Raw genomic sequence first — 20,416 nt, forward strand, 5'->3', positions numbered from 1 at the left:
TGAATGAGAAACCCTAAAAAGGACTTGGCAAGCCTTCACACCAGAGGTGCTAGTGCCCCCTGAACACTCTATACACCCCACTCATCTTATAGATGAGGTAACTGAGGTCCAGGGAAGTTATAGAATTTGCCCAAGTTCTCACAAGTAGTAAGTATTAAATATGGAAGAAATGGGCTTAGATCATGACCCCATCAAATGTCATCTCATCCTTAAAGGTACAGCTCAAATGGCACCTCCTCCATGACGCCTTCCTTGATCTTCAACACTAAGGAAATGGAGGAAGTGGAGGAAGTGGTCTCTTTCATTTTATTCTCATACCATATTGCATCTTTCTCAGGGCCCTTAACGCATTCTGACCTTGTTGGAGTTATTATACATGGAACCATGCCTATCTTCCCACCTTCCCTTCACTGGATTTGCTCCAAGAGGACAAGAGAGTTTGTAAATTCATTTTGGTATCCTCCTGTGATCCCAACACAAGGTCTTATAATAAACTAGTATTTCTCTATCATTTTAAGGCTTACTAAGTATTTTCCTCACAAAAACCTGTGAGATAGGTAGTAAAAGTCTTTTTATTCCTTTTTACAGGTAAAGAAACTGAGGGTCAGATATTTAGGACCATAGATCTAGAGAGGGAAGAGACCACCCATTTTACAGATGAGGAAACCAAGGACGAGGGAGGTTAAGTGATTTGCTAAAGGCCACACTGGAAGAAATGGTGCGATTTGAACCCAGACCCTCTGATTCTAAAGCTCGGGCTCTTGAACTGACTTCCCCCAAAACTGCATAATAAAGGAGTTATTAGTCTGCATCCAACAACCTTTCTCATGCTGTTGTTTAATCATTGTTCAGTTGTGTCTGACTCTTCGTGACCCCACTTGAGGTTTTCTTGGCAGAGATACTGGTGTGATTTGTCATTTTCTTCTCCAGCTCATTTTACAGATGAGGAAACTGAGGCAAAATAAGGTTAAATGATTTGCTCAGAGTCATATAGCTAGTGTCTGAAGCTGGATTTGAACTAAGGTCTTCCTGGCCCCATCACTCTGTTCACTGTGCCACCTAGCTGCCCATCCCCTCTCTTTATAAAGAGTTCTTTTTCTTGAGAGGGGAAAGTGGGGGAGGGGGGTTTTCTCCAGCATAGGGAGCCTTAGGCAGGGCCTTTATCCAATCAGGGTTCAACCCCCTCTGATCTCCAGCAGCCTTTGGAGCTAACAGCTGCAGCTCCCTGCACCCGGAGGCAAAGACGGAGCTGGTAATTAAGAGAGCACCAAGGTTAAAAGCGGTGCCCGGCTGGATGCCAGCATTTTAATGAACTTTGCTAAACTGCCAGAACGGTTGTATGTCTGGGGAAGAAAAAGACGATCGTTATTTCCCCGCCAGAGGCGGCTGGGCCCTCTGGCTCCCTGGAAGCCAGGTTCTTTCTCCCACCAGGACCTCCCCTCACCTCCCACTAGGAAACAAGTGTCCCCCACCCCGGAGCCTTGCCTTAGTTTGAGATCGAGGTAGGAAACAGCCCTGGTCCCCTTCCCTCCAACTTCCCAGCCCTTCTGAGGTGCGCAGGCCAACCACTGAGGGTCGGGATGGATTTTTATTCAATGTGGCATGCCCGTAATTAACCATATGCTGTGATTCACAGGCAAGCAGGGCTCCCATCGCTGCTGAATCCCAGAGCAGTTTATTCCAAAGCCAGAGAAGAGCTCCAGGCCAGGAGCAAGGTGGAGGGCCCCAGTCAGGGCCTTAGCAGACCTGAGTTCTAGGCCAAGCTCTACTGACAGCTGACTGCATGACCTCTGTAAATAGCCCAATCCCCAAACCCAACCTTCCTCTGTTGGGGCCTCGGCTTTTCAATCTGCAGTAAGACCTGATGAGTTTTGAGATCTCTTTCAGCTGTAACATTTCTTTGAGATCTCTTTCAGCTGTAACATTTCATTGAAATCCTGGCAGCAGAATGAACGTCACAGAGCAATGCCCTTGAAGTCTGAGGACAATGGTTTGAATCCCAAGCTTACTACCTGTGTGACCTAATTTAGTTTCTCTAGGCCTAACCCATAAAGAAGGAGGTTGAAGTAAATGGCCTCTAGTCTTTGGTCTTCAGTTTTCTCATCTATAACATGAAAGAGATGAATTAGATAATCTGCAGTCGTTTTTTTAACTTTCTAATTTTTGTTTTTCACTTAATATTTATTTTCTCTCACACCCACCTTCAATTTAAAAGAATACGTATCGTCAAGCAAAACCAATTCCTTCATTTTCCACGTCCAAAATTCTATGTCTTATTCTACATCTTGAGTCAATCATCTTCCTGCTGAGAGGAGGGTAGCATACATCAGCAACAGACCCCTGGAACATGGTTGGTCCTTTTGTTGATCAGAGTTCTTAAGTCTTTTAGAGTTAATTATCCTTACAATGTTGTTATTGTAAAAATTGTTCCTCTAGTCCTGCTGACTTCACTCTGTATCAGTTCATACAAGTTTTCCCAAGTTTCTCTGAACTCATCCCTTTAGTCATTCATCCATTGATGGGTACCCCACTTTGCTTCCAGTTCTTTGCCACTACAACAACAAAAAGTTGCTATAAATATTTTTGTAGCTATGGGTCCTTTTCCTCTTCTTTGGTTTCTTTGCAGTATAGGCCTAGTAGAGGTATTGCCAGGACATAGGCTATATGTAATTCTAAGGTAGTTTCCATTGCTAAGTCCTGCTATCCTGTGATATGGAAAAGTTGCTTAAAAATATTTCAGCAACCTGGGCCTGGGAACAAAGGGTCAATTACAACAAATACTGACCATTCCTGCTGTACTCACCATGTTCAGCATTGTGGACACAAAGTCAGAAACTCAAGGAGTTGGGAAACATGACTGTTCCCATTCAGACCCTCATCACCTCTTGCCTGGTCTTTTACAAAAACCTCCCAATTGGTCTTCTAGCCACAAAACCTCTTTCTATCTTGCATCTATCTTGCACACAAATGACATTCATAAAGCCTAGGTCTGACCATGTCATTCTTCTGCTCAGGAAGTTACAATAGGTCACCATTGCCTCTGACAAAATGCTGACTTCTCTGGCATTTAAATCCCTTCACAATCTGGCTCTAGCTCACCCTGCAGAATTAGTTATTGCAACATTATTCCCCTTCATGAATTTCACCCTTCCCACCAAACTAACTTACATGCTGCTCCCTGTATATGGTATTCCATCATGTTTATCTATCACATGGCAGCTAGATGGGCAGTGAGAAGAGTCTTGGACCTGGAGTCAAGAAGTTCAAATCTAGCCTTAGACACTTATAATCTGTGTGACCCTGGGCTAGTCACTTAACTTCTGTCTGCCTCTGTTTCCTGTTCTTTAAAATGGGCTAGTCACCTAACCTCTGTCTGCCTCTGTTTCCTAGTCTTTAAAATGTGCATAATATTATGAATGTAATGGAATACTATTGTGCTATAAGAAATAATGAGAAGGACTTCAGAAAAACCTAGATAGATTTATATGGTCTGATGCTGAATGAAGTGAGCAGAACCAGGATAAAATTGTATATAGTAACACCCACATTGTGCAATGACTGACTTTGATAGTCTTAGCTCTTCTCAGCAATGTAAGTACCTAAAACAACTCCAAAAGACTCACAATGGAAAATGCCATCCACATCCAGAGAAAGAAATATGGAGTAAGAATGGGGATTGAAGCATACTATTTGCTCTCTTTTGGTTTTTTTCTCATGGTTCCTCCCATTTGTTCTCATTATTCTTTACATCATGACTAATGTGAAAATACGTTTAATGAGAATGTATATGTAGAGTCTATATTGGATTGCATGCCATTTTGGGGAGAGGGGAGAAGAAGGAGGTGGAGAAAATTAAAAACTTATGAAAGTAAATGTTAAAAACTAAAAATTAATTAGTTAATTTTTAAAAAATAAAATGGGGAAAATAATAGCACCCACCTCCCAGGGTTGTTAGAAGGATCCAATGCTATAAAATTTGTAAAGTGTTTAGCACTGTAGGACGCATAATAGGTGCTTAATAAATCCTTCTTTCCTTCCATTGCTATGCTCTTGCACTGTTTCCCATGCCTGGACTACGCTCCCTCCTCCCACCCTTTAGACTTCGAGGCTCAGCTAAAGTGTTACCTACTGCACAAAGACTTTTCTGAGCCTCTTCTACTTGTTAGGACCTTCCCTCCCTCCCATCCCCCATATTATTTGGTACATATTATTTGTGTAAATGTTGTGTGTCCCCCTGCACACTGTATACACCTTGAGGACATATACAGGATCATACTGTATCCCAGGCTCCTCTGAGCATGCCCAATGGAGTCCCCTGTGTCCCCACCACATAAGTGGGGTACACAGTGGGATCCATGTTACGCAAACTGGACATGTTCAAAGAAGCCTGGACTATAATAGATTTGGAGCTGTGAGGGATGTCAGAAGTTATCTATTGCAACTGCCTCATTGAACATGAAGAACCTAAGACTCAGGGTGCTGAAGTGATTTGCCCAGGGTCTCAAAGGTAATGAGCACTAAGGTTAGAATATGACCTCAGATCATCTGACTTAAGCTCCAGGTTTTTTTCCACTAGTGTAGGTAATAAAAATAGCTCGAATTTATGAATCCTTAGAAAGACTGTATGATGTGGTCGCTAGAGGACTAGTCTTAGAAAACGAGGAAAAGTCTTGCTTCTTGTGTGCTCACCATGTAAGCTGGTCATCTACTTTCTCAATGACCCAGGATATGCTCTATCTTCTTAATGACCCAAGATACTCTCTAAGACTATAAACTATCAATCGCCAGTCATCTTAACTTTTGTTTTGCCACTGGATTTCAATGACTCTGGAAGACAGACTGAGGCTGATGACTTTGTGCAACTCCACCTCATTTAAATCCAATTCACACCCAAATCAAGACCACTCCATGATATCATTCTCTAAATGTCCTTTTCTAAAACAAAGGATGACTAACATCAATAAGTTTCAGGTCTAGATCATAGAGGAAATTTCCATGCCAAAAATTCCCTATAATGATAAAATCATTGGTCATCAACATCAACCTATCCCAAACCCCATCTCAAAAAGAATCCTTAATAATAAAAATGTCAGGTCCCCAGCAGGCTAATTGTGGGGATGAATTTTGGTATAGTCTCCTTTGTGGAACCCAGTCAACCATACCACATACCTGACCATTTATTCTGACTTAATTATAAGATCAACTTTGACCAAAACACTTTTCATAATGGCTCTTTTTCATTCAAAACAGTGCTAAAGAAGTTGGGAGAAGATGAAGCATATTCACTCCATTTTAAATATTGGATAATGGAGGCCTTAGGAATGAAATGAGCTGCCAGATATTGCATAGAATCTTGAGAGAGAATTAGAAAAGGTCTACCCATCTCTAGGACCCCAATACATTTTTTATTTCTTATGGTCTTTTTAAAGTTTTTTTCAATTAGTAAAAATCCATTTTCTCTTCCACCCATCTCCCCTCATTGAGAATAAAAGAAATACAAGCCTTTATGACATATATATGTATAGATATATATAGTCAAACAAAACAAATCCTCATATTGTCCATAAATAAAAAATGTGTCTCATTATCTACCCTTAGTACATTAACTGTCTTTCAGGAGGTGCATGTTGCATCATGTATCCTCTGGAATTGTGGTTGGTCATTGTACTGATCAGTTACAATTTTTTTAAATGAAGACAGGTGATTTGTTTAATCTCATTAAGAACCCTGACACAAAGCACAGTAAAGGCTACAGGCCAGTGTGTGATCTAGGGTCACTTAATTTTCATGAGCCTCAGTTTCTCCATTTGTAAAATGAGAGGATTGGATTAGATGGTGTCTGAGGTCTTTTCCCATTCTGGATCTATGGCCCTATGATGGTAACATGTGACTTTTGGCCACTTCACAAGAGCTACCAAACTGCTACAGTTGAACAAAAAAGTATTCACAACAGCAAAGCAACATTTTATTCCATTTTATGTTGTAAAAGTTTGATAAAGTTGACATATATTCCCAATATTCAAAAGGAATTTTTAAAAATCACCATAAAGGTAATGAGATTTAGGGAGCAAGTCATTAGCTTTAGAAGACCAGACTTGAAAAGCCATCAATAAGAAAAAAAAAGTCCCCAGATACTCTAAAATATTTATAGCAGAATTTTTTGTAACAGTTAAGAATTAGAAACAAAGTAAATGCTCATTGATTGGGGAATGGCTAAACAAATTGTGGTACATGAATGTAATGGAATATTATGTAATAAATGGAATGCAATATTACTATGCTGTAAGAAATGATGCATGTGAAGAATACAGAGAAGCATGGAAAAATCGATATGAACTGATGCAGAGTGAAGTAAACAGAGCCAAGAAAGTAACATAGACAGAAACTACAACAGTGTAAAATGGAAAGAACAGCTACACACCAAGATATCAAAAATAAATTATAACAAAATTATAAAGATCACATGGGGCTCAAATGCACAGATACCCCCAACCTGCCCCTTCATGGAAGTCAGAGGTCCACAGGTATTACGTATTATGTGTGTTTTTCAGACTTTCTCAGTGTATCACTCTATTTGCTGACTTTTTTTCCTGGTCTCTAAAAAAATAAATAAATAAATTGTCATACAGGATTGCTCTTGGGAAGAGAGAAGGGAAGGAATCCATGGGATATTATGGTGAGATCAAAAAACAAAAAACATCAATTAAAATTTTTTAAAAAGACAAGACTTAGGTCATACAAAATTTGCCTCTGAATAAGATGAGTTTGCCAAGTACTAGCTATATTGTAGGGTCCACATCATTTAAATGTACACAGGTTATTAATTGGCATTATCCAACCAAACATACCAATAATGCAGATGCAAGCAGAGCCAGAATGGGGAACCCCACTGGATTTACAGGCCAATAGAGACAAATGCAGTTGCATAAGTAGGAAAGAATGAGGCTGCTGTCTCTTAACAGTCCTAACATCTCCCTATAGAATCTTGCTGACACAGGAAGCTCCAAAAGGAGGATTCTGAGAATGGGGAGAACAGGGGACCATATTATGAAGTGTCCGCATGACTACTATAGGAATTCAGATCATTGATTCCCAGGGCCCTGAAACCTCTGGAAGGCTGTGATCTCTAATGCCAGTATATCTGATACCTGAGAATAGGGTAACACCACTGGCCTTGTGGCAGTCATTATTAACCAATCCAATAAACATTTATTAAGCACCTGCTATGTATCAGACCCTTCTCTAAGGGTTGGGATTCCAATTAAAAAGACAGTCCCTGCCCTCAAAGAGCTTATAATCTAAAAGGAGAGACAACACACACAAAAGGAGGCAAGAAAACAAAGGGAAACCAAAGAGTACCTGGTGCAGGGGCGTCTTGTTCTGTGGAGTTGAGGCCAAGCACAGCAGCAGATGCAAGGTGGAGTGAGCTGAGAGTCAGTTTCTGTCCTCCATCAAGGTACTGGGAAGAGCTTGGCGCTCTACCCTCCAGCCCTCCAATCAGAGCAGAGAGGAGACTGAGGGAGTTTGTGTCAATCAAGGCTTGAATTAGCAGCTAGGTGATGAGATCAGGGGCATCTTTTTCCATACAGTTGAAACCAGGCAGGGCAGCAGGTGCAGAGGGGAGCAATTATCTTCCAAATCCTTCATATTCTTTGTGCCCAATACATATTCCCAGGTGTGCACACCTAAAACCTTTGGAAGGCACCCTGGAAGAACTTGCAGAGCAGAATCTTGAAGGCTTCTCCCTGGGCATCTCGTTGGGTCTTGTTAGCTCTCCCTTCTTTCTCCCCAATTCCCTCTGAGACAATCAGCTCTGCAACTACAGTATGACTGGCCAGCTTGGAGCACTGGCCTAAAAGTTCTGGCTCTCCTCATTTTTCTCTTTTGCTCTCAGGCTTCCTGAGAGTGGGAGAGAGGCTGATAAAGCCCTCCAAGTCATTGCCATTGCCAGAGCATTATAGCTCTGACTTTCTCAAGGCATTATAAAATACCTAGGCAACTGAGAGGTTAAGTGACTTTTCTAGGGTTACATAGCCAGTAGGGTCAAAGGTAAAACTTGAACCTAAAGTCTTCCTTTCTCTGAGATCATCTCTCCAGACACTATATCATGTTGCCTCTTGCCCAGCACATCGCAGGAAATAAATAATTGCTTGTTGAATGAAACTGAAGCAAATTGAACTTTATATTAGAGGCAGCCTCAATGTGTCAGTCTTTTCTGAGGGAAACTGAATTCCTGGAACTTACAATCATTAAATCTTAGAATGTTACAACTGGAGGGGCCTTTACAGAGTATCTAGTGTTTTCCCTATCATTTTACTGAGGAGGAAATCGAGACCCAAAGGGTAAGAATCAGGTTGACCTTGGCCTATAGTGCTGACCTCAAAAACTAAATAATTAAAATGGCAGAGGAGAAAATCCCTAATTTAACCTTGAAAACAGTTCAATAGCTGATAGTACCAGGTTCGCTAGGTGGTGCAGTGGATAGAACACTGGACTTAGAATCAGAAAATCTCCTCTTCATGAGTTCAAATCTGTCCTCAGACACTTACTAGCTGTGTGATCCTGGGCAAGTCACTCAGCCCTGTTTGCCTCAGTTTCCTCATCTGTAAAATGAATTGGAGAAGAAAATGGCAAACCACTCCAGAATCTCTGCCAAGAAAACCCCAAATGGGGTCACAAAGAGTCGGACACAACTGAAATGACTCAACAACAACCAACTCTCTCTATGTGCATGTGTTTAAGTGGAGAAATGAAGATTGTCAACTTCAGTGTAAGAACTACTCACTGTATGACATTGAGCTCCTTAACTTCTCTGGGTCTCAGTTTCTTTATCTGTAAAGTGGAGTCCATAAAACTTACCCTGCCTGCCTTACTAGAATATGGATTAAGAAAATTTTTCGAAAAATACAAGCTCCTACCAAGACATAAAATATTAACCTTATAAGTCATTGGTTATTTAGTTGAGAAGTACCAAAACACCAGCACCAACTCTTAGCAACCTGGGTTCTGCTATGTACTCCACAGGATGACTGTTCCCTCCTCTTGGGCCTTGATTATTTCCCTGACAGTGATATCTCTTGGAGATCTGATCACAAAAGGATAAATTTAAACATGGAAGTGACATTACTAGCTTTTGTATCCAACCCCCTCTTTTTATAAATGAGGAAACTGAGGCACAGAAGAATTATGTGACTTGTCTAGAAGCACACATCAAGTAAGTGCCTGAGGCAGAATTTGAACTCAGGTCTTCCCAACTCCAAGTCCAGCATTCCATCCATTGTACCACCTAATTACCTCTAGCTATGTGATTTCAGGATTGGAGCAGTCACTCCAAAGATGTGACTCCTCAGTCTTAGGCAGGCCCCTCACCTTCATAAAAATGACTAGAGAGGCAGGGAGATACACAGTTCATGTCTCCATGGGAGGGAAGGAACATGTACTGGTTTAATATAGACAGAGAAAAAGTGCCTTCCAAGCCTTGAGAGAAGGGAAAGGACTCCTGAAATCTGCCCAAACTCTCACAAGAGAACGGATAAGCACGCAAAGGTACATCTGTACATACAAATGCATATACACATAACACATGTCAGTGCATACAAATTTACAGGATGGAAGAACTCTTAGAAAACATCTAGCATATTGCCTCATTTTACAAAGGGAGGAAACCGAAGCCTAAAGAAAGGAAATTCCTTGCCCAAAGTCACAGAACAATAAGTATGTACATATACCCATAAACACAAATACATGTTACATTTATCAAAGCAACATGTATTGTTTAAGGGCTTACTATGTGCCAGGCATTGTGCTAAGAACTGGGGATGCAAAGAAAGAGGAAAACACTTTATACCCCCAGGTCTCGGGGGAGTAGAAAACGTGTAAATATCTAGTATAGGCAGACCAGATGAAGCTATACACGCATACCACAAATTTACATGCATATACACTCCAACATACATACACATGCGTAAATACCCCCCTCCATCCACAAAGCCTCTTCACCACATAGACACAGCCCCTTAGCAGCTGCTATTGCCAAAGAGCTACTGCTTCTGCTGCACCATCCCCAATTTGAGGGATTGCCATGGCAACAGAATTTCCAGCCAAATGGATATCAAGGCCTATTAATAAATATCATTTTCTTATCATTGAGCGTCCAGTCCAGGCAGCAAGGCTCCCAGGAGAGGGCCCGGATGCATCTCTGGCGTGGGCTGAGGCCTTGGCTTCTCACCCCTGAGCCTTGCAGCCATCTCCTCCAAACTACTGAGCAGGGATCTCTGAGAAGGAAAAAGTGAGTAGCTACACATTGCCTTCACTGGAATGAATGAAAGGGAATCTTTGTCTTGCCCCTCCCTGTTTCTCTGCTTTGCCTCTGTCTGTGTATTAGGGTCTCTCTCTCTCTCTCTCTCTCTCTCTCTCTCTCTCTCTCTCTCTCTGTCTGTCTGTGTGTGTGTATGTCTGTCTGTCTCTCTTATATACGCACACCATCTGGGGGAAAGAAGACAATCCGACATCTATGAGTAGCCTGAGAGAGGTTTGGCTAGACACAGTTAGATGCTACAAGGTGATGGAGGACTCCCTGGTGACCAGCCCCAACTCCAAGTGCCCTTCCCCCTTCACTACACGGTATTTATTTTATTTACATATAAATATCCATTTATTCCATATATTTTATATATTCTATATATGCCTACATACATGTAACTACTATCTCCTCCAATAAAATGTAAGCTTCTTGGGGACAAGGACTGTTTAATTTTTATTTCTGTACCCCCAGTATCTAGCCCAGCGCCTAGCACACAGTAGGCGCTTCATATTTATGAATTGTTTGAGGGATCTGTACTATTGTATCTTATCCTGGAAAGCGCATTTTAGAAGGGATATTGCTCAAACTCTCATGTGTCCAGGAGAGGATGAATAACATGGCAAGAAGGCTGGAAATCTTCTTATATCAGGAAGGCTTGATAGTGATGAGAATGCAGATTCCCGTTAAAGTTGATGCCCACTAATTGGGGAATGGCTAAACAAGTTGTGGAGCATGAATGTAATGAAATACCACTAGGCTATAAGAAACAATAAATGTGATAAATGCAGAGAAGTATGAAAAGACACATGAACCCACACAGAGAGAATTCATCAGAATCAGGAAAAACAATACACTATACATAATATTGTCAACAATATGAATTGAAAGGATAACAACAAAACAAGCAAAACTCAATTTTTTGTTAGTATAATGACAGTGCTTAGTCCAGAAAAAAGATATGAGAAAACATCTCCCTCCCTTCTTTGCAGAGATGGGACATGATGGATGCTGGACTTGAGTGATATATTAGTTAGTTTTCCTGAATTTTCCCCCTCTCTTTCATTCTTTGCTATAAGGGATGGCTCTCTGGAAAACAGAAGGGCAAGGATATATTAGGAAATGTAGGTGATGTAAAAACAAAAGGTCAATTAAAATTTTTAAAATTTATTATTTAGGGTTAGTTTTCACCATTCACTTCCATAAGATTTTGAGTTCCAAATTTTCTCCCCATCTCTCCCCTCCTCCCACCCCAAGACAGTGTGTAATTTGCTATAGGCTCTTCATACACATTCATATTGAACCTATTTTCACAGTCATGTTGTAAAGAAGAATTAGAACCAATGGAAGAAACCATGAGAAAGAAGAAACAAACAAAAAAGGAGAAAAGATAGAGAAAGAGAAAGAGAACAAATAATATGCTTCCATCTACATCCAGACTCCACAGTTCTTTTTCTGGATGTGGGCAGCACTTTCCATCATGAATCCTTTGGAGTTGTCTCAGATCTTTGCATTGCTAAGAAGAAATAAGTCTATCAAAGTTAGTCATCGCACATTGTGGCTGTTACTATGTACAATGTTCTGGTTCTGCTCACTTCACTCAGTATCAGTTCATTCAAGTCTTTACAGGTTTTTCTGAAATCTGCCTGATCCTCATTTCTTATAGCACAACAGTATTCCATTATATTCATATACCACAACTTGTTCAGCCATTCCCCAACTGATGGACATCCCCTCAATTTCCAATTCTTGGCAACTATAAATATTTTTGTGTGTGGGTCCTTTCCCCATTTGTATGATCTCTTTGGAATAAAGACCTAGAAGTGGTATTGCTGGATCAAAGGGTGTGCACATTTTTACAGCCCTTTGGAAATAAAAATTTTTAATAAATTTTTTTAAAAAGAAAAAAAAATAATGATGTGAACAAGGCACTTCATCTCTCTACTCTAAGCATTTTCTTTAGCAGTCCCCCATGCCTAGAATTCCCTCCTTCCTCATCTCTGCCTCCTGGCTTCCTTCAAGTCTCAGCTAAAATCCCATCTTCTACAGGAAGTTTTTCCCTTTGTTTATTATTTCTTATTTTTCTTGTCTATAACTTGTTTATGTGTAGTTGTTTGCATGTTCTCTCCTCTGTTAGGCTATAAACTCCTTGAGGGCAGGTCCTGTCGTTTGTCTCTTTTTGTATCCTCAGATCTTAGTCACATTCCTTAGTAGGTGCTTAATAAGTGTTTACTGACTGACATGAAAAAGAAAAGGTCTTCGGCAGGGATATAAGCACTATCTTAACTAACCAACATGCTGTATGTGAGAAGGCTATGTGTGATTTCTTCTGCTTGTTCCTAGACAATGGTACTAAGAGCCATTCAATTCAATGAACATTTATTGAGCATCTACTGTGCACAAGGTAGTGTGCTAGGTGCTGAAATGAAATAGGACCTTTCCTCAACGATTTTACATTCTACGGAGAGGATACAACATGTGCTTAGATAACTAGAAACAAGTTAATTTGAAGAGGGAAAGAGAATGGGCCTACTAGGATGCAGGGACATCCTTCAGTGGTCATCCAAAAAGGCCTCATGACAGAAGGAGCTGAGCTGAACCTTGAAGGAAAATAAGAATTCTGAGAAGCAGAGATAAAGAGGGAATGCATTGTAGGCATGGGAGATGGCCTTCAAACGCACAGAGGCAGACCAAAATTGGAGGGCTTTGCTCTAAGGCAAAGGTTCCCTAAGTGGGTTATACTGCCCCTCCCGAGGGGTGCTGGAACAATTGGTGGTGGGGGTGGAGTGGTAGTAGCTTCAGGTGCAATTGGGAGGTACTGAAAAACTTAGCATTATGAAAAGATGGGAGTGTGGAAGCATAAGGAAGGAAGAGAAGAGAAGAAAATTTTGAAAAAAGCCGTTCATACATGTTTCAACTGTTGTGTTAACAGAATTAAAGTTGCAGTGATTACATCATTTTCCAAATAAACACAAAATGCAAACTATACCCAATCAATGGTCAACTCTGCTGACAGGTCTTAACAAGCAAGTGTTAGCAGGCAAGTATCTTGGGCATCATCAGGAAGTCCAACATTCATCAACAGGAATATGTGCATATTTGTTTGCAGTATGATACTATACAGTTATATAACACAATATCCTGTCATCAAAATTTCAATTCAGGAAAAAATCTCCCACAAATTTACAATAAATTATCAAATTTAAGGTGCTTCATTAAAAAAAATTTTTAATGATGCAAATTTCAAAAAAAAAGTAATTAAAGGATTAAAGAAAGATTTCCAGGGGTGGTGCTTAGTAATTTTTTAAAGGGGGGGCAGTAGTCCAAATAAGTTGGAGAACTTCTGCTAAGGTATCCATATTGGGAAGCCATTACCATAAGACCTCTACATTAACATCTCTCTCAAAACTTTTGTCCAGGTTGACAAAAGTAGGAGATGGAATGACTAGTTGGAGGAACACCTTGTACTGCAGTCAAAATACAAAGTCAAGGTGTTGGGGGAGAGAGATGGGTAATACATAATATGGCTGGAAAAGAAGGTGGAAATCAGATTGTAAAGAGCATCGAATGCCCAACTGAGGAGTCTATCTTTTACCCTAGAGTTAAGAATGGAGCCAGGGAAGTGACATTATCAGATCTGGGCCTTAGGAAGATTATCTTGGCAACTGTGTAGAGGATAGATTGGAAAGGGGAGAAACTGGAGGCAATAAGGCCCATTAGTCGGCAATAGGAGAGCAAGGTGGCACCCTAGTGAACAGAGTGCTGACCCTGGAAAAGACTCATCTTCCTGAGTTCAAATCCAGCCTCAGATACTTGTTATCTGTGTGATCCTGGACAAGTCACTTCACCCTGTTGGCCTCAGTTTCCTCATTTGTAAAATGAGCTAGAGAAGGAAGGAGCAAACCACTCCAGTATCTCTGCCAAGAAAACCCCGAAATGGGGTCATGGAAAGTCAGACACGACTGAAAAACGACTGAATGACAACACAATAGTCCAGGTGAGAGCAGATGGGGCAGTCTTACTTCATCTATAGTGGTAGCCAAGTAAGTGTGAAAAAAGGAACAGATGTGAGAGATACCATGGTAGTACAATCAACAAGTGGAATATGAGAGAGTGAAGGATGAGGGAAGAGTCAAAGACAACTGAATTTATGAACCTGAGTGATTAGGAAAAGAGCAATGCCCTTAACCGCAATAGGGAAGTTTGAAGAAGGGGACAGGTTTAGGAAGAGAGATGGTGAATCTGTTTTGAACTTGGTTTTGAGATGTGTGTGAGACATCCAAGCAAAGGCATTCAGCAGGCAATTAATGAAGGCGGACTAGAAGTCTACACAGGAGCCACGAATGACAGTAACAGGGAGAGAGGTTTTTGCCTCAGCATAAGAAGAAAATAACATATAATAAATAATACTATGTAATTATAGTAACATTTGTATTATGTTATATATGATATCATAATGTATTATATATCTGACATGTATGATAATATATAATGTATATAACATTATGTCACAAAGTAAACGTAGGATGCGCAGATTGGGGGTATACACCACAAATACTCACCCGGACTACCTGTGCCCAACCTGTGGCAGAGCACTCCAAGCTTGTACTGGTCTGATCAGCCACAGTCGGACACACTGAGACTTCACTTTATCATGGTGATGTCATTGTGGTCCTCTTTGAAAATGAAGGACAACAACCAATATAATAATATGTTATCTATAATATATTAATATTTATTTTATTTTATTCATATGTTAATATATTTATTGAAATATTTTATATTATATTTATGATAAATATATAAACAGTATATATTATACTAATTACAGCTATTTGAATATAGATCTCTTCATAAGTTTCCTCTCACCTGAAGTATGCAAGAAGATGACATAACCTCTTACTGGGGATGTTTAGAAGGGATTTATACTTCAAGTCAGGGTTTAGACAAGATGATCTCTGAGGTCTCATCCAATTCGGGGATTCACTTGTTCTTGATCTTTGGCAGTGTGGTGCAATGGAAAGTGTTCTGTACTGAAAATCAGAAAACCCGAATTCAAGTCCCACCACAAGCATTTAGCCTTTCTAAGCCTGTTTACTCACCTAGAAAATGGGAATATTTACCCTGCCTCCCTCTCAAGGCTGTTGCTAGGAAAACACTTTGTAAAGCAGGCAGAGTAACAGAAGAATGAAGGCCTATAACCATTTGTTGTGAAGGCATGAAATCCCAGAATGCCAAACCTGAAAGGAATGCTTGGAGATTACTTGTATCAAATACTGCTGCCCCTGTTTTCTAGATATGAAAATGGAGTCCTGGAGACTAGCAATGACTTGCCCCAGATCAAAGGATCATAGATTTCGAGCTGGCAGAACCTCAGAGGCCATCAAATGGCAGGACTCAGAGTCAGAAATATCTGAATTCAAAGCTTTCCACAAACTTGTTTAGCAGCTGAGAGACCCTGGACAAGTCACTTGACCTCTTTGACAGCCTCATCTATAAAGTGGGGGTAATAATAGAACCTACCTCACAGGATTGTTGAGGATCAAATGAAACTATATATATATATATGTACATACATATGTAAAGCACTTTGCAAACCAGAAAGCATTATAGAAAAGTCAGCTATTATCATTTTTTCCCAGTCTATCTTTCTCCTAAATCTCCCTTTCTTTCGAAGCCATCATTATTCTCCTGATCATCCAGATTCATAACGTTGACATCATCCTTGATTCTTCCCTTTCCCTCCCCGCACCCCCCTCCCCCACCTCTGCCATCCAATCATTGCCAAATCTCACTGTAAATTTTTTAGTTAGAAGGGAGCTCAGGAGTTATCTCATTCAACCCCCTCTTTGTATAAATGAGGAAACTAAAGCCCAGGGAAGATCGATGACTTGCTCAAGGTAGTAAGGTAGTCAGAGACACAGCCAGGATTCAAACTCAGGTCCTCTGGCTTAGAATATAGTCCTTTATTGACTATACCACACTACTGACTCTACCTCCATGACAGCCCTCCTTTTTGCCTCCTTTCCTCTCACACAGCCTCTGCCCTGTGGGATAGTGAAGAGAACATTAGAACTCTGATGAGAACTTCCAGTCCAGAAGAGCTGGGTGACTGGAGCTGGGTGACTCTGGGAAATTCACTTGGCTAATCAATGCCCCATCAGCAAAATAGGGTAATGGCAGCACCTCAAATAAGAAAATAGATATAAAGAGCTCCATAACTATATGGGTAAGTCATTTAACCTCTGTTTGCCTCAGTTTCCTCATCTGTAGAATGGGGAAAATAATAGCACTTACCTCCCAGGGTTGTTGTGAAATATATATATATATACACACATACACACACACACACACACACACACATATACATATACAGAGAGAGAGAGAGCTCCACAAGGCTTAAAGTGCTAGATTATTATTAGGTCACTTCATTAACTAATAATAAAAATGATCATGAATTAATATTATTATCACTAGGTCACTTCTTCATCCTCTCTTGCCTCCGCTATTGCAGTAGCCTCCTAACGGGCCTCCCTGCTTTCAATATCTCTACTTCTCCATCTGTTTTCCACACAGTTACAAATTAATATTCCCAGAACACACGTCTGACCATATTCCTCCGCTACTCAAAAACCTTCCAAAGCTCTCTATTACCTCTAAGATAAAAATAGAAAATCTCCAGGCTGGCATTTGCAGCCCCTTTTCCTGTTTGATCTTGTATCATGATCCTTTATCCTTCCAGTGAAATTGACTTTCCAGCTGTTCTGCATCCACGGACATGCCATGAGCCACCTTCCAGCCTTTACTGCTGGTGGTTCCTCCGCTCTAGAAAACATCCCCTCCTCAGCTCCATCCTGCAGCTTCCCTGGACTCTCCCCAAGCCCAGCTCAGGTACCAACTCCTCTACTAGGTCTTTCCTGATTTGTTTCCTCCCCGCAAGTTCATTCTATCTCCCCCTTTTAAATGACTTCATGTTGCTTTGTGGATACTCTGTATTGTTTATCTGTGTATACCTTGTAGCCCCTGCTGGGCGGAAGAATATAATTCAGAGCTGTGAGCCCTACACCTCACAGCAGCCAATCTGGAAGTTTCTCTTTTTCTCCAGTCTAATGTGAAACAAAACCTGGGGCTGGTATGGTACATACATTGAATCAGCTCCTGAATCCCAGAAAATTCCTGGGAAGCCCTGACTTCCAGCCCTGACGTTACCTTTCATGGCCCGGTTTATCCATCCAGGTATTCCTTGTGTCCTTGTGTCAGGATAACTCACTAGCTGTGTGACCTGGGTAAGTCACCTAACCTCAGTTTCCTCATCTGTAAAATGAGAATGTAGAATGTTCTACCTCCCAGGGTTGTCATGAGGGTCAAATGAGATTATGACCATAAAGCCCTGGCACTGTGGTGCCTGGAATGTTGTAAATGCTATATAAATGTTACTTACCACTAGTGTTCTTATTATAATTATTATATTACAATATATTATTAATAACTGTGTTATTATAATTATTTTAATTATCCTATTTCATCCATAACTGGAGATTAGAAAGTATTATAAAGTTTGACTTCCTCTGGTCTTAATTAGTTTAATCAAAAGATCTTAGTTCCACCTGTATGATCTTGGGCAAGTCATTTCCCTTTAGTTTCTTTGTCACTCTATTTCTTCCTCTGCTTCTAATGCTTTCTAGCTATGTGACCTTGGGCCTCCTGTCATTTAACCTCCATGGGCCTCAGTTTCACCTGGGCCTTATCTGTAAAATTAGGATATTAGACTACATGGCCTGTGAGGTTCCTCCCAACTTCTGATCTATGATCCTGGGGTGTTTTAGATCCCTTCCAACCTTAGAATTCTGAGACCTTAAGGAGGGCACCCTAAGAACATCCAAGCCCCCCAGAAGGGCTGTCCCCCTTGGCAGATTTGTAAGTGATCATCAGCACAGCCTTTTCCAGATGATCCTTCTCCTCTGTGTTTGTATGGCTCTCCTGCAGGGCATGGAGGATGGTTCTGCTGCCTCCCCCATGGGCTTTGCTTCAGGCCTCCTGAAATCTGTTGACTTGCCTCCAGCTGGGCTCCCCTGGCTCCAAGCCAAGCACTAAGAAGCCGACACCACTCCTTGATCTCCTGGGAGCTACAGGGATTAGGGAGGAGGTGGGGGTGGGGAAGGAGGAAGAAAAGCTGCACAGAGTCTCAGGCCTCAGACCATGGGCAGCCCGGGTAAAATGGGTGGAGAGGCTCCTCCATTTGCCCTTCTGCCTCTCCCATGACCTCTCACAGTAAAGTAGAAAAAACCACTATAAGACTGTGTTATAAGGTCATGGATTCTAGTCCCAAGTTAGTCATTGGCTGCTTGTAGAAAATTACTTCTCTCTGGGCTTTACTTTCCCTTTCTCTATATAAAAGAAATGGCTAATACTAAGGACTACCACCTAAGGGAACAGGAAGGATTCTGCCTCAATGACCGTACCCTTTTGACCTCTGCTCTGTGACTTCTTATGATCCTCCATCACAAATGTCCTTTCTTACAACTCCACCTTCAGTCAACTGGAGGAAAGAATTAGCCCTCTTCTGAATGGCATTTAAAGAAAACCAAAGCACTTTTCCTTGGATTAGGATTGTATGCTTATACTCCCTTCTGTACTATAACCCTTTAAGGGAAGGTCTTGATTAATTTTAGCCTGCCTCACAGACTATATAGTAGAATACTATCCTAAAGAAAATTTTGTTGAAAAAATGAATGATATGAATGAGGTTGAATGGACAAAAGAGAAACCTCCCTTTATGTAGGTTTATATAAAGTATTTCCTTCAACAACCCTCATGAGGTAGATTATATTATAGAGTATTGTAATTCACATTTTACAAAGGAAAAACTCAGTTAAAGTGACTCACTGGTTAAATGTGTCCAGATTCAAACCTGGTCACATGATTAATATGGAAATATGTTTTGTATGATTGCACATATATAATCTATAATAAACTGCTTACTGTCTCAGGGAGGGGGGAAGAGAAGGAGGAAAAAAATTGGAACACATAATTTTTAAAAATAAACATTAAAAATTATTTTACATATAATTGGGGGAAAGCAAAATATTGTTAAAAAAAAAAAAAGATTCCAACCCAGGTCTTTTGAATCCTTTCTTTGACCAACATCTAACTACTGAAGTCTCCATAATTATGGTAGTTTGATTTCCTTAACCTCTCTGGGCCTCAGTTTTCCTCATCTGTAAAATGAAGGGTTTAGATTATATGACCTCAAAGACCTCTTTCTACTTACTCTTGATCTATGATCCTTTGATGTCAATCAAGCTAACCATGATTTGACTTTCTCAAAGCTCACACCTTTTTCTCTGAAACCTGAAGCCACTCAGTCCTCCCTTACCGGCCACCAAGTCTATCCCTTAGTTTCAGCTTGAAATTTCCGTCTCTGTAACCACCTGGATCCCCATGTAATGGCTCTGTGCTCTCCCACAGCGTGCCTGGCAGAAGTTTCTCTGCTTCCTGAAATAGCTTCTCTTTTTCCTGGACACATTTCCCAGCCAGAGGTATCGAGTTGTTTTCCCTCCTCTCCTGCTCCTCAGCTTCCAAGCCTTCTTCAATGACCACTTCCATGCCCTGGAGCAGTTCATCCTGCTGTCAGATCCATTTTCTTTAAGCCATCTTTCTTTTCATTCTTCATCCCTACCTTTTGCCCTGGCTCCAAGAATATCACAGAGCCATCTGCATTTCCTACTTCTTGAATGTCTCAGTACAAACATTAGCATTTATAAATTCCACATTAACATTATATAGCTTGTCTACAGAGAAACCAAATACGTTTTGGGGGTGAGGCAAGGTGGAGAAGAGAAGGAGGAGAGATTTTTCAGCGGAGTAGAAGGAATGTGGGAAAGGAAGAAGAGTTAGGTTATGAGGAAGAAACAGTTTCCAGTATGTGTGTGTTTGTCTTTCATTGCCGAAGAAGAGCACGCCGTCAGAGAAATAATGACATGACTTGCACTTGACTTTGTTTTGAGTGAGGGAGGGCTGTGCAGGTCACCAGCCTCACTTCTCCTCCAGAGCCATCTGAATCCAGTGACCAGAAATTCATCAGGATGACTGGAGATGACCCAGGATGAGGCAATT

Source organism: Notamacropus eugenii, chromosome 3 (assembly GCF_028372415.1).
Source record: "Notamacropus eugenii isolate mMacEug1 chromosome 3, mMacEug1.pri_v2, whole genome shotgun sequence".
Classification (NCBI taxonomy): domain Eukaryota; kingdom Metazoa; phylum Chordata; class Mammalia; order Diprotodontia; family Macropodidae; genus Notamacropus; species Notamacropus eugenii.